Source organism: Papio anubis, chromosome X (assembly GCF_008728515.1).
Source record: "Papio anubis isolate 15944 chromosome X, Panubis1.0, whole genome shotgun sequence".
NCBI classification, from domain to species: Eukaryota; Metazoa; Chordata; class Mammalia; order Primates; family Cercopithecidae; genus Papio; species Papio anubis.
The window spans coordinates 12458611-12470235 of NC_044996.1; positions in this window are offsets into that span (position 1 = coordinate 12458611).

Sequence of the window (11625 nt, forward strand, 5' to 3'; positions counted from 1 at the left end):
TGTGCATATGTTGAACCAGCCTTGCATCCCAGGGATGAAGCTGACTTGATCGTGCTGTATAAGCTTTTTCATGTGGTGCTGGATTCGGTTTGCCAGCATTTTATTGTGGATTTTCACGTCTATGTTCATCAAGGATATTGGCCTGAAATTTTCTTTTTTTGTGTGTCTCTGCCAGGTTTTGGTAACAGGATGATGCTGGCATCATAAAATGAGTTAGGGATGAGTCCCTCTTTTACTATTGTTTGGAATAGTTTCAGAAGGAATGGTACCAGCTCCTCTTTGTACTTCTGATACAATTCAGCTGTGTCTCCTTCTGGTCCTGGGCTTTTTTTTTGGTTGGTAGACTATTAATTACTGCCCCAATTTCAGAACTTGTTATTGGTCTATTCAGGGATTTGACTTTTTCCTGGTTTATTCTTGGGAGGGTGTATGTGTCCAGAAATTTATCCACTTCTTCTAGATTTTCTAGTTTTTTTGGGGGTAGAGATGTTTATAGTCTCTGATGGTAGTTTGTATTTCTGTGGGATCAGTGGTGATATCCCCTTTATCGTGTTTTATTGTGTCTATTTGATTCTTCTCTCTTTTCTTATTAGTCTGGCTAGCAGTCTGTCTATTTTATTAATCTTTACAAAAGACCAGCTGCTGGATTCATTGATTTTTTGAAGGTTTTTTTGTGTGTCTCTATCTCCTTCAGTTCTGCTCCGATCTTAGTTATTTTTTGTCTTCTGCTAGCTTTTGGATTTGTTTGCTCTTGCTTCTCTAGCACTTTTAATTGTTATTTTCGTGTGTCAATTTGAGATCTTTCTAGCTGTGTCATGTAGGCATTTAGTGCTATGAATTTCCCTCTTAATTTCTTTTATTTGTTCATTTATTCATTAATTCATTTTGCTTTTGGAATATCAGTTTGAATGTTGATATGGTATATCTGTCAACCTGTGAAAACAATTTTAAATTTTGTCTTCAGAAGTTCTATAAAATTTATTTAATTCTTTTTTTAAAAAAGTCTTTTTATGTATCTAGACTGATCAAAGTTCAAACTTTCTTTGCTGCTTTAATTTGAAGTTAAGGATTTATTTATTTCACAACTATTTTCCATGCCTCATGCTATGCAGTGTGAAGAATAAAACAATGTAATGTCTCAATGCCTGCTCCAAAAATCTTAATATACAGTGAAAATCAGGCAATTTTTTTTTTTTTTTTGAGACAGAGTCTCACACTGTCACCCAGGCTGGAGTGCAGTGGCGAGATCTCAGCTCACTGCAAGCTCTGCCTCCTGGGTTCACGCCATTCTCCTGCCTCAGCCTCCCAAGTAGCTGGGACTACAGGTGCCCGCCACCATTCCTGGCTAATTTTTTTTTTTTTTGTATTTGTAGAAGAGACGGGAGTTTCACCGTGTTAGCCAGGATGGTCTCGATCTCCTGACCTCGTGATCCACCCACCTCGGCCTTGCAAACTGCTGGGATTACAGGTGTGAGCCATCGCGCCCGGCCGCAAATTTTTAAACAAGTAGTAATACAGCAGAATTTTAAAATAACCAAGCTGAACTATATACAAATTGCTATGGGAACCCAAATGATGGAGTATTCCTGCATCAGTTGAGAAGGTAAGCAAGGCCACTGCCCTTTATCAGTCCTGAAGGCAGCATTCATGGTATAGTGTATGTGTTGTGGAGTTTTTATAAAGTGTCAATATATAAGGGAAATGCCTAGAAAGGCTTTCTTGAGGAAGTAGTGTGTAAGTTGATCTTTGAACAAACAGTAGAAATTTGTCATCCAGAGAATAAGAAGAAGAATATTTCAGGTGTGAATACAGCATATTCAAAGACTTGGATGTGTGAAAGTGCATGCCATATCTAATGAATGACAACTCAGGTGTTTGGGGACTCTGGAATTAAGTTCCAAGAAACGTCAACTGTCTCCAGAAATGGGAATGATGTTCACAATTTTTTTAAAGGCCCAGACTTAAACTTTGATATGACAGGATATGATGCTAGTGTTTGCTTAACTCATTGAAGATATAGCTTCTCTTCAACTTTGTGTGAATTATCAATGAGCAGTGCAGATAAGAAAGGAAATTTATATTTATGAATGGTTCTCTCAGTGAAGAAACTTTTATGTGTATATATATAGAGAGAGAGTAAAGTTTTATCATAAACCACTTTATAAAATATGTTAAAGATAACCCTATGGAAATGAATCAAATATATGTTTAGCTTTATTCTGTTGTCCATTTTTCTGTTTCCATTCCCTTGGCATGTTCTCCTTCTCTCTCAGTTAATAGGTTATGTTTTGTAAAGCTAAATTATTCACAGTGTCTTTCAAAGGGAGTGTCAAATGTCTACACCACTCTAGCCCAAAGGATCTTCTGCCTACTTCATTAAAAAATCACAACACGCATGTCTGTAAAATATAATAGCTGACCTTGACGCTCCGTCTGTTCTTCAGAGCAGGGCCTGTATTCCTTTGCTCCTATATTCTTTCTGAGCAATGGATTAAAATCTGTGGTAATATCAATGTTTTTATACTTACATAAGTGGCTGCTGTACATCATAACTCCTGTCAAGAAAAATTTGCTTGGTCACCCAAGATGATACTGCCATGATGATTGTGTCTTGATTAAACCATGGCCCCACAGATTATCAAAGTGACTCTCAGGCCAAATAAGAAACAGAAAACAAATTTTCAAAGAGGAGAATGTGCTATACTTAGAAAAGACTGATGAAAAATCTAATTATGCAGTGTTCAACACAGGTGCATCTTTGTGCTTTATCGGCAGACATTTTATTCTTTTGAGTCTAATCTAACTCCATGCCTTTTCATCCCTTCTATGTCCTCATCCATTTTACATTTCTCTGTGATTTACTACTCACGATGCTTAGCACAGTTTATATTAGGTACAAAGTAAATGTCTGTTGAATAGAAGAAAGTCTATGCCTCTTTATGTGAATCCTTTATATATATTCTAAAATTGTATACCTAATATTACAAACACTACTCCCTGGGTCAGTCACATGGACCAAGTAATTCTTGACTTCTCCTCTAATGAAGACAACAAGAGACATACCATAGGAAGGCCCATGACTTCCATCATTTGCTTAAATATATGGAAACTTTTCATATTTTTATATTCTGTCCCCTCCCGGGTCAAATTTCTCAAAGCTGTGCTTCATGCTGTGTAAAAGTGAACTTCAATAGGGTTTTACTTTATTGATGTGAACACGACTACCTTTAATGTTTTGACTACGGTCAGTTCTAAAGCTTAGTCAACACACATCATTTCTTGTGTCTATTAAACAACTAAGTCATTAATGTGGCTATGGAAAATATCTATTTAAATATGCAAAATATGACACGTGTGAGTAACCACCATGCTCCCTGTACAAAGGGTCTCTTGGATTTCACAAGTTCTGAATAACAGTTTGAATTGTATCAGAACAGAGGCCATAAAGAAATAACTTTCAATTCTCATTGCTCTACTATGGACTAATAAAAATAGCTGCTGTTAATATTTTCTCTAATTTCAAAGAGAAACACAGGGAAACAAAGATAGGAGACCTGTGTCTATAAGATGGAGAACTCTTGCTAATTGGCAATAGGCATCTGTTTGGTATTATTAAATACAACTTCTGTATACTGGATATCCATAATTTCTAGGTGTAGAAGCTTGGCATAAGGATGACACAAACAAAATAGATGTTTTTCATGGAAAAGCAAAACTGTAAAAGATTAGAATAGTAAAGAATATTATTCCAGTTGACCCAAACATATTTGAACATCATTGTCACTTGCAAAGACAGTTGACTGACTCTAAAGGCTAGAAGACCATCAGCCCTAGCAGCCAGGCTGATTAGCATTCTGTAGCTTTGATGTTTAAAAGTTAGCCTCAATGTGAGAAAATGAAATACGATCAAGCTTTGAACAATTTGCCCATAGTTTATAAAGAGTTATTATATCATAAGTATAAAATGACTTTTTATATATAAAAGTGACAAAGGTAATGCTTAGCAGTGGAAAATCTGTGTTAAAACTGATTATCATTTCAGCTTTCAAAACATCTTGAAAATTGGCCGGGCGCGGTGGCTGAAGCCTGTAATCCCAGCACTTTGGGAGGCCGAGACGGGTGGATCACGAGGTCAGGAGATCGAGACCATCCTGGCTAATACGGTGAAACCCCGTCTCTACTAAAAATACAAAAAACTAGCCGGGCGAGGTGGCGGGCGCCTGTACTCCCAGCTACTAGGGAGGCTGAGGCAGGAGAATGGCGTAAACCCGGGAGGCGGAGCTTGCAGTGAGCTGAGATCCGGCCACTGCACTCCAGCCTAAGAAAAAGAAAAACAAAAAAAAAAAAAGAAAATTATCTGAAGAGATGTCAATATTGGCAGAACCTAATGTATATCTCTGTTATGACTGTTCATAAAAGCCTTCTAAAGTGGTTTTAAACGAATGTTATTTGAACTTTTTGTTTTATTTGATAAAGGACCATTCACAGTTAAGGATAAAGACTTGAAAATGGGTATAAATTAACATATTTGTTTGAATTTCAGTTTCTGTAGGATTTTATGGTAAATTCCAATTTTTACCTTCAGGAATACTTTAAATTCACAACTCAACAATCAAAATTTTATCTGTTAAATAATATATATATATATATGTATGGGTATATTAAGATATGTTTAATGATGTCTACATACTGATCTTAAAGGTTGGTTCAAAAGAAAGTAACTTTTATGAAAACCTTCTCTACTTTTACTGCCTTGTCTTTCTAGATCCTGACTTATAGATGAATTATTCTATAACTAGAAAATTATTACTATCTGTTATAAAACAGATAAGCTATACTTTAATGTTGAGTGTGTGAAAAAACTAAATTCTGTTCCACAGGTTGAGACCTCATGCTATTAGGAATTTGTGAGAGTCATTTGTCTAAGCCCCCAAATCCTGACTAATGTCAACAACAAAGCTTGTATCTATTGGAAATGCTCTTACACTAAGCATTCTTAGTACAGGAAGCAAAAATCTCTTTCTTACCTTATGAATCAAATCAAAGAGAATTACACAATGGAAACCAAACAAAATTATTCAGTTTCAGATAATTTTTTATTTTTATTTTTTGAGACGGAGTCTTGCTGTGTCTCCCAGGCTGGAGTGCAGTGGCGCCTTCTTGGCTCACTGCAAGCTCCGCCTCCCGGGTTCACGCCATTCTCCTGCCTCAGCCTCCTGAATAGCTGGGACTACAGGTGCCCGCCACCACGCCTGGCTAATTTTTTGTATGTTTAGTAGAGACAGGGTTTCACGGTGTTAGCCAGAATGGTCTGGATCTCCTGACCTCGTGATCCACCCGCCTCGGCTTCCCAAAGTGCTGGGATTACAGGCATGAGCCACTGTGCCCAGCCAGTTTCAAGATAATTTTAAAAATATTTTTATAAGAGTTATGACTCAGCTTGAAGAGTTTCTAAGGAAGAGAAGCCAATTCCCACAAACCCTGACACATTTTTCTATCTAACTCTTTGTTTTCGGTGTTTCTCTTTGATATTCCAGTGACTAAATATCTGCTGTGGGTGGATATGGAGGTGTTATTTTTAACTGGCAGAAATACGTAATATTATACATGGAAATTATAATAATGATGGTGTATGTTTAGGTTTGCTTGGACGGGGTGGGGAAGCTGGAGCAGGGAAGCTTCCTGTATCAGAAAGTAGCCTACTTCGGTGATGTTACCAAGATTGCCAGAACTGGAGATCATTATATTAAGTGAAATAAGCCAGGCACAGAAAGACAACTATTGCATGTTCACACTAATTTGTAGGATCTACAGATCAAAACAATTGAACTCCTTAAGATAGAGAGTATAAAAATGGTTACCAGAGGCTGGGAAGGGTAGTAGGGGATTGGAGGGAAAGTGGGGATGGTTAATGGGTACAAAAAAAAAATTGAAGGGATGTATAAGATCTACATTTTTTGTTTTGTTTTGTTTTGTTTTTTTGAGACAGGATCCCACTTGGGTTGCCCAGGCTGGAGTGCAGTGGTGCAATCTCGGCTCATTGCAGCTTCTACTTCCTGGGTTCTACTGATTATCCCACCTCAGTTTCCCAAGTAGCTGGGACTACAGACACATAGCACCACTCCTGGATAATTTTTTTGCAGGGCAGGATCTTAGTACAGATGGTGTTTTGTCATGTTGCCCAGGCTGGTCTCAAACTCCTGAGCTCAAGCAATCTGCCTGTCCCAGCCTCCCAAAGTGCTGGGATTACAGGCATGACCCACTGTGCCTGGCCAAGACCTACTATTTAATAGCATATCAGGGTGACTACAGTCAATAACAACTTCGTTGTATATTTTAAAATTACTTAAACAATATAATTGAATTGTTTGTAAGTCAAAGGATAAATGCTTGAGGGGGTGAATAACCCGTTCTCCATCATGCCTATTTCACATTGCATGCCTGTATCAAAACATATCATGTGCTCCATAAAAATATATACCTACTATGTACCCACAAAAAATTTTAAAATTGAAAAAATATATATATAGACAGCTATGCACAAGCTAAAATAGTCCAGGAGACCATTAAAGAATCTGCAGCGACACTGGAAAGAAAAATGGAAAATATCCACAGAGAAAGAATTGCTGGTTAGAATGGCAGAATTAAGACACCAGGAGACAGGAGCCAAAAAAAAAAAAAAAAAGGTAAGAAATATTATCCATAAGGCAGGAACTATCATGGGCCCCAGTGATCTGCTCCTCAGAGGACACTGGCATCTCTTGCCACTGATCATTCCTGACAAAGAACCATGGAGAGGGACACATGGCTACACATCCCTCTCCAGCCCAAGCATGGTTGAACTACATTGGAAAATGAGCCTCTCCACACTATTGCCCTGATCCTGGAGCTATGGTCACCCCGCAAGTGCCCACACTCTAGATACAGGCTCTCTGGCTGTGATGTATCCACCCATGTCTCAGACACCAAAGTAATTACTGTAGTAAGCTAATTCACTCACTGAGTCCCAGAGTCAAGCTTTCATTGTGTTTGCCTATATTCCAGGCACCTGCTCAGCCATTGTTGAGAGACAGAACCTGTCCAAACCCCAGAGCTGCTGAAGCTAACACATGCCTATGTTTTGAATCCAGGCACCAAGATTGCACCACATGTGCCATACTTCAAACATCAGAGTCACTACCAGAGCAAGCTAGTTGGCACTCTGGGTCCCAGAGCTAAGTTCTCAATGCCTGTACTCCAAGCACTGGCTCAGCTGTCACAAAGAGCTGGGCACCGCCCAGACTCTAGAGTCATTCTAATGCTGCCCCAACCAGAGTTCCCATTCTCATCTCCCAGAGGTGCTTTAAAAGCATCCATGCTTCATATTCTATTACAAACTAAGCAGCCAGGGAATCAGTACCTTGAGTACAATTGCATTATCACCCTAGACCCCAGAGCCATAGTCACTCATGCATGCCTGTCCTTCAGGCTTCAGTTAAATGAATGCTCCATGGGTTACACTAATCGGATACTGGTGTTACCACCAGTGCAAGTGAGCTCACAAACCAGACCCAAATCTAAGAGAGATCCCTTCAGCCACAAATTCCCTTGTGGAAGCAAAAAAGATTGCAAGGACATTAGCAACCATTGCTACCAAAGATGCCAAAACCCAAGCTGCCATTATATAAATCCAAAGAACTGGCCACTATACATCCCTGAAATATTTGTCAACACTGACCTCAGCTGCCAGAGCTTCACAGGGACTACACAGGCAGCACACTGTGGTGCCAGAACTACCACACTTCATCAAGCAAGGACTCTCACACCTCCCCATAGGCAACGAAACTAATCCCTAAAGTCTGCAAGATGTGACTACTCCAAAGAATGTGCAGACATCAACACAAAGAAACATGAAAAGTCAAGAAGACATAGCACTACTGAAAGAATATAATAATCTCCTAGTAGCTGACCCCAGTGAAATTGTTCAATGAACTACACCAATTCAAAATAACTGTTTTAAGGAAACTCAGCAAACTTTTAATATATAGAGATATAATTTAATGGAATAAGGAAATTAATAAATAATCAACAATAGATATTTAACAGGTAAATTGAAATTATTAAAAGATGTAAACAGAAATGCCAGAGCTATAAAATACAATAAAGAAAATAAAAATGCAATAGAGAGCATTAATGACTGAATTGATCAAGCAGAAGAAAGAATCCACAGACCTGAAGACTGGTTATTTGAAATCTCCCAGTCACAGAAAAAAAAAGAAAAGAAAAAGAAGAAGAATGATAAGGAATGAAGAAAGTTTACAGGAATTATGGGACAGTATCAAAAGAGCAAATATTTGAGTTAAAGTATTTCAAGAAGAAAAACAGAGACAAAGGGTTAGAAGATTGTTTAAAGAAATAATAACATAAAGCTTTCCAAATACGGAGAAAGATATAAATATTCAGTTACAGGATGATCAAAATTCTGCAATCACATTCAATTTTATTTTATTTTATTTTATTTATTTTTCTTTATTTTGAGATGGAGTGTCACTCTTGTTGCCCAGGCTGGAGTGCAATGGTGCGATCTCGGCTCACCACAACCTCCACCTCCCATGTTCAAGCAATTCTCCTGCCTCAGACTCCCGAGTAGCTGGGATTACAGGCATGCACCACCATGCCTGGCTAATTTTGTATTTTTTTTTAGTCGAGACAGGGTTTCTCCATGTTGATCAGGCTGGTCTCAAACTCCTGACCTCAAGTGATCTGTTTGCCTTGGCCTCCCAAAGTGCTGGGATCACAGGTGTGAGCCACCATGCCCAGCCCACATTCAATTTTAATAGGACTACACCAAGATATCTTATAATCAAATCATCAAAAATAATAAAGAGGATCCTGAAAGCAGCAAGAGAAAAGAAGCAAATCAAATATAAGGGAGTTTCAATAAAGCTAGCAACGGATTTCTGAACAGAAATCTTACAGGCCAGGAAGAGAGTGGAATGATATATTCAAAGTGCTGAAGGACAAAATAACAGTCAACAAAGAATACTGTATGCAGTAAAGTTGTACTTTATAAATGAGAGAGAAATAAAGACTTTTCCAGAAGAATAAAATCTAAAGAGAGCTTATCATTACCAGACATGTCTTATGGAAATTCTAAAGGGAGTTCTTCAAGCTAAGAGAAGATAATTCTAATTAGTAATACACAAATATTTGAAACTATAAAACACTGGTAAAAGCAAGTACATAATCAAATTCAGAATACACTAATACTATTTTGGTGGTGTGTAAGCCTCTTTTATTTTCCATATGAAGGTTAAAGGGAAAAACAAAGTACTATTAGCTTGAATAATTTCTTAAGGGATATAAAATATAAAAATATGTAAACTGTGACATCAAAACATTAAATGTAACAAGGTTGAGTAAAAATCTAGAGTTATTTTATGTGATCAATGTTATGTTGTTATCAGGTTAAAATAGTCTTTTATAACTATAAGGAGTTTTAAATAAGACTTACAGTAACCAGAAAGCAAAAATCTAAAGTAGATACACAAAAGAGAAAAAGTAAGAAATCAAATCCACTAGAGAAAAATCATGTAATCTCAAAAGAAAAAAGCGAAAGGAGCAGAGGATCTACCAAACAATAAGAAAACAATGAACAAAATGGCAGTATTAGGTCATTACCTGACAATACTTATTTTGTACATTAATCAATTATTTAATCAAAAGACACAAAGTATCTGAATAAATTAAAAAGAAAGCCCCGGCCCGGGGCAGTGGCTCATGCCTCTAATCCCAGAACTTTGGGAGGCCAAGGAGGGCAGATCATTTGAGGTCAGGAGTTTGAGACCTGCCTGGACAAATGGCGAAACCCCATCTCGACTAAAATTACAAAACTTAGCCAGGCATAATGCCTCACATCTGTAATCTCAGCAACTCGGGAGGCTGAGGCAGGAGATTTACTTGAGCCTGGGAGGTGGAGGTTAAAGTGAGCCAAGATTGCGCCACTGCACTCTAGCCTGAGTGACAGAGCGAGACTCTGTCTCAAAAAATAAATAAATAAATAAATAAATAAATAAATAAATAAATAAATAAATGAAAAAGAAAAACCCAACTATAAGCTCCCCACAAGAAACTCACCTCATACTTAAGGCCATGAGTAGATTACAAGTAAAAGTACAGAAAATATATCCATGCAAATGAAAACCAAAGAGAGGAAATGAAGCTATACTCATATTAAATAAAATAGACTTTAAAAACTTTGAAAGCTCATTTTATATTAGAAAGATTTCAATTCATAAAGATGATATCTATAACAGTTGTAAATACATACACATCCAAGATCAGAGCACTTACATATATAAAGCAAATATTAACAGATGTCAAGGAAGAGGTAGATTATAATGCAATAAAGTAGGGTATTTTGACACCCCACTTAAAGCAATGGACAAATCATCCAGACAGAAAATAAATACGAAAACATTGAACTACACTTTAGACCAGATGGACTTAACACACCATTCATTCTGGCAACAGAATTCACGTTCTTCTCAATGGCACACATAACATTCCCCAGGATAGATCATTTATTGGGCCACAAAATAAGTCTGAACAAATTTAGAAACATTGAAATCATTTCAAGTACCTTTCCTAACCACAACGTTATGAAACTAAAAATCAATAACAGAGAAATTTTGGAAAATATGAAAATATATAAAACTTACACAGCATGCTCCTGAACAACCAAAGGGTCAAAGAAGAAAATAAAAGGGAAATGTAAAAATAGCTTGAGACAAATGAAAATAGACACACAACATACCAAAATGTATTCAATGGAGAAAAATCAATTCTAAGAGACATGTTTGTAGCAATAAACACCTACATCAAGACAGAGGAAAGATTCCAAATAACCTAATGTTAAAACCCAAGGAACTAAAAAAAGCACAAACTAAGCACAGCATCCATAGAAAAGAAAGAGAAAAGATCACAGCAAAAATCAGTCAAAGAGAATAGAAAAAAATAGGAAACATCAATGAATCTGAAGGATTTTTTTAAAATACACAAAATCAACAAACCTGTGGCTAGACTAAGATAAAGAGTGAAATGACTCAAATAAAATTAAAAATGCAAGAGGAGACAGTGCAACTATTACCACATCAATACAAAATTTCATAATTGACTATTATGAACAATTATATGACAACAAATTGTATAATTTAGAAGAAATGGGCAAATTCCTAGACACGTAAAACCTACCAAGACTAAATCAAGAGGAAGTAGAAACTCCTGTACAGGCTAATAACAAGTAAAAAGATTGAATTAGTAATAGTTTCCCATCACATAAAACCCCAGGACCTACCTGATGGCTCCTCTGCTAATTTCTACCAAATATTTAAAAAACAGATATCAATCTTTCTTAAGTTGGGGAATGGGGGAGGGATAGCATTAGGAGAAATACATAATGTAAATGACGAATTAATGGGTGCAGCAAACCAACATGGCAAATGTATACATATGTAACAAACCTGCACATTGTGCACATACACTCTAGAACTTAAAGTATCATTTTTAAAAATTAAAGAATAGGGACAATTTCAAAACTCACTTTATAAGGCCAATGTTTCCCTGATGTCAAAGTCAGACAAGATA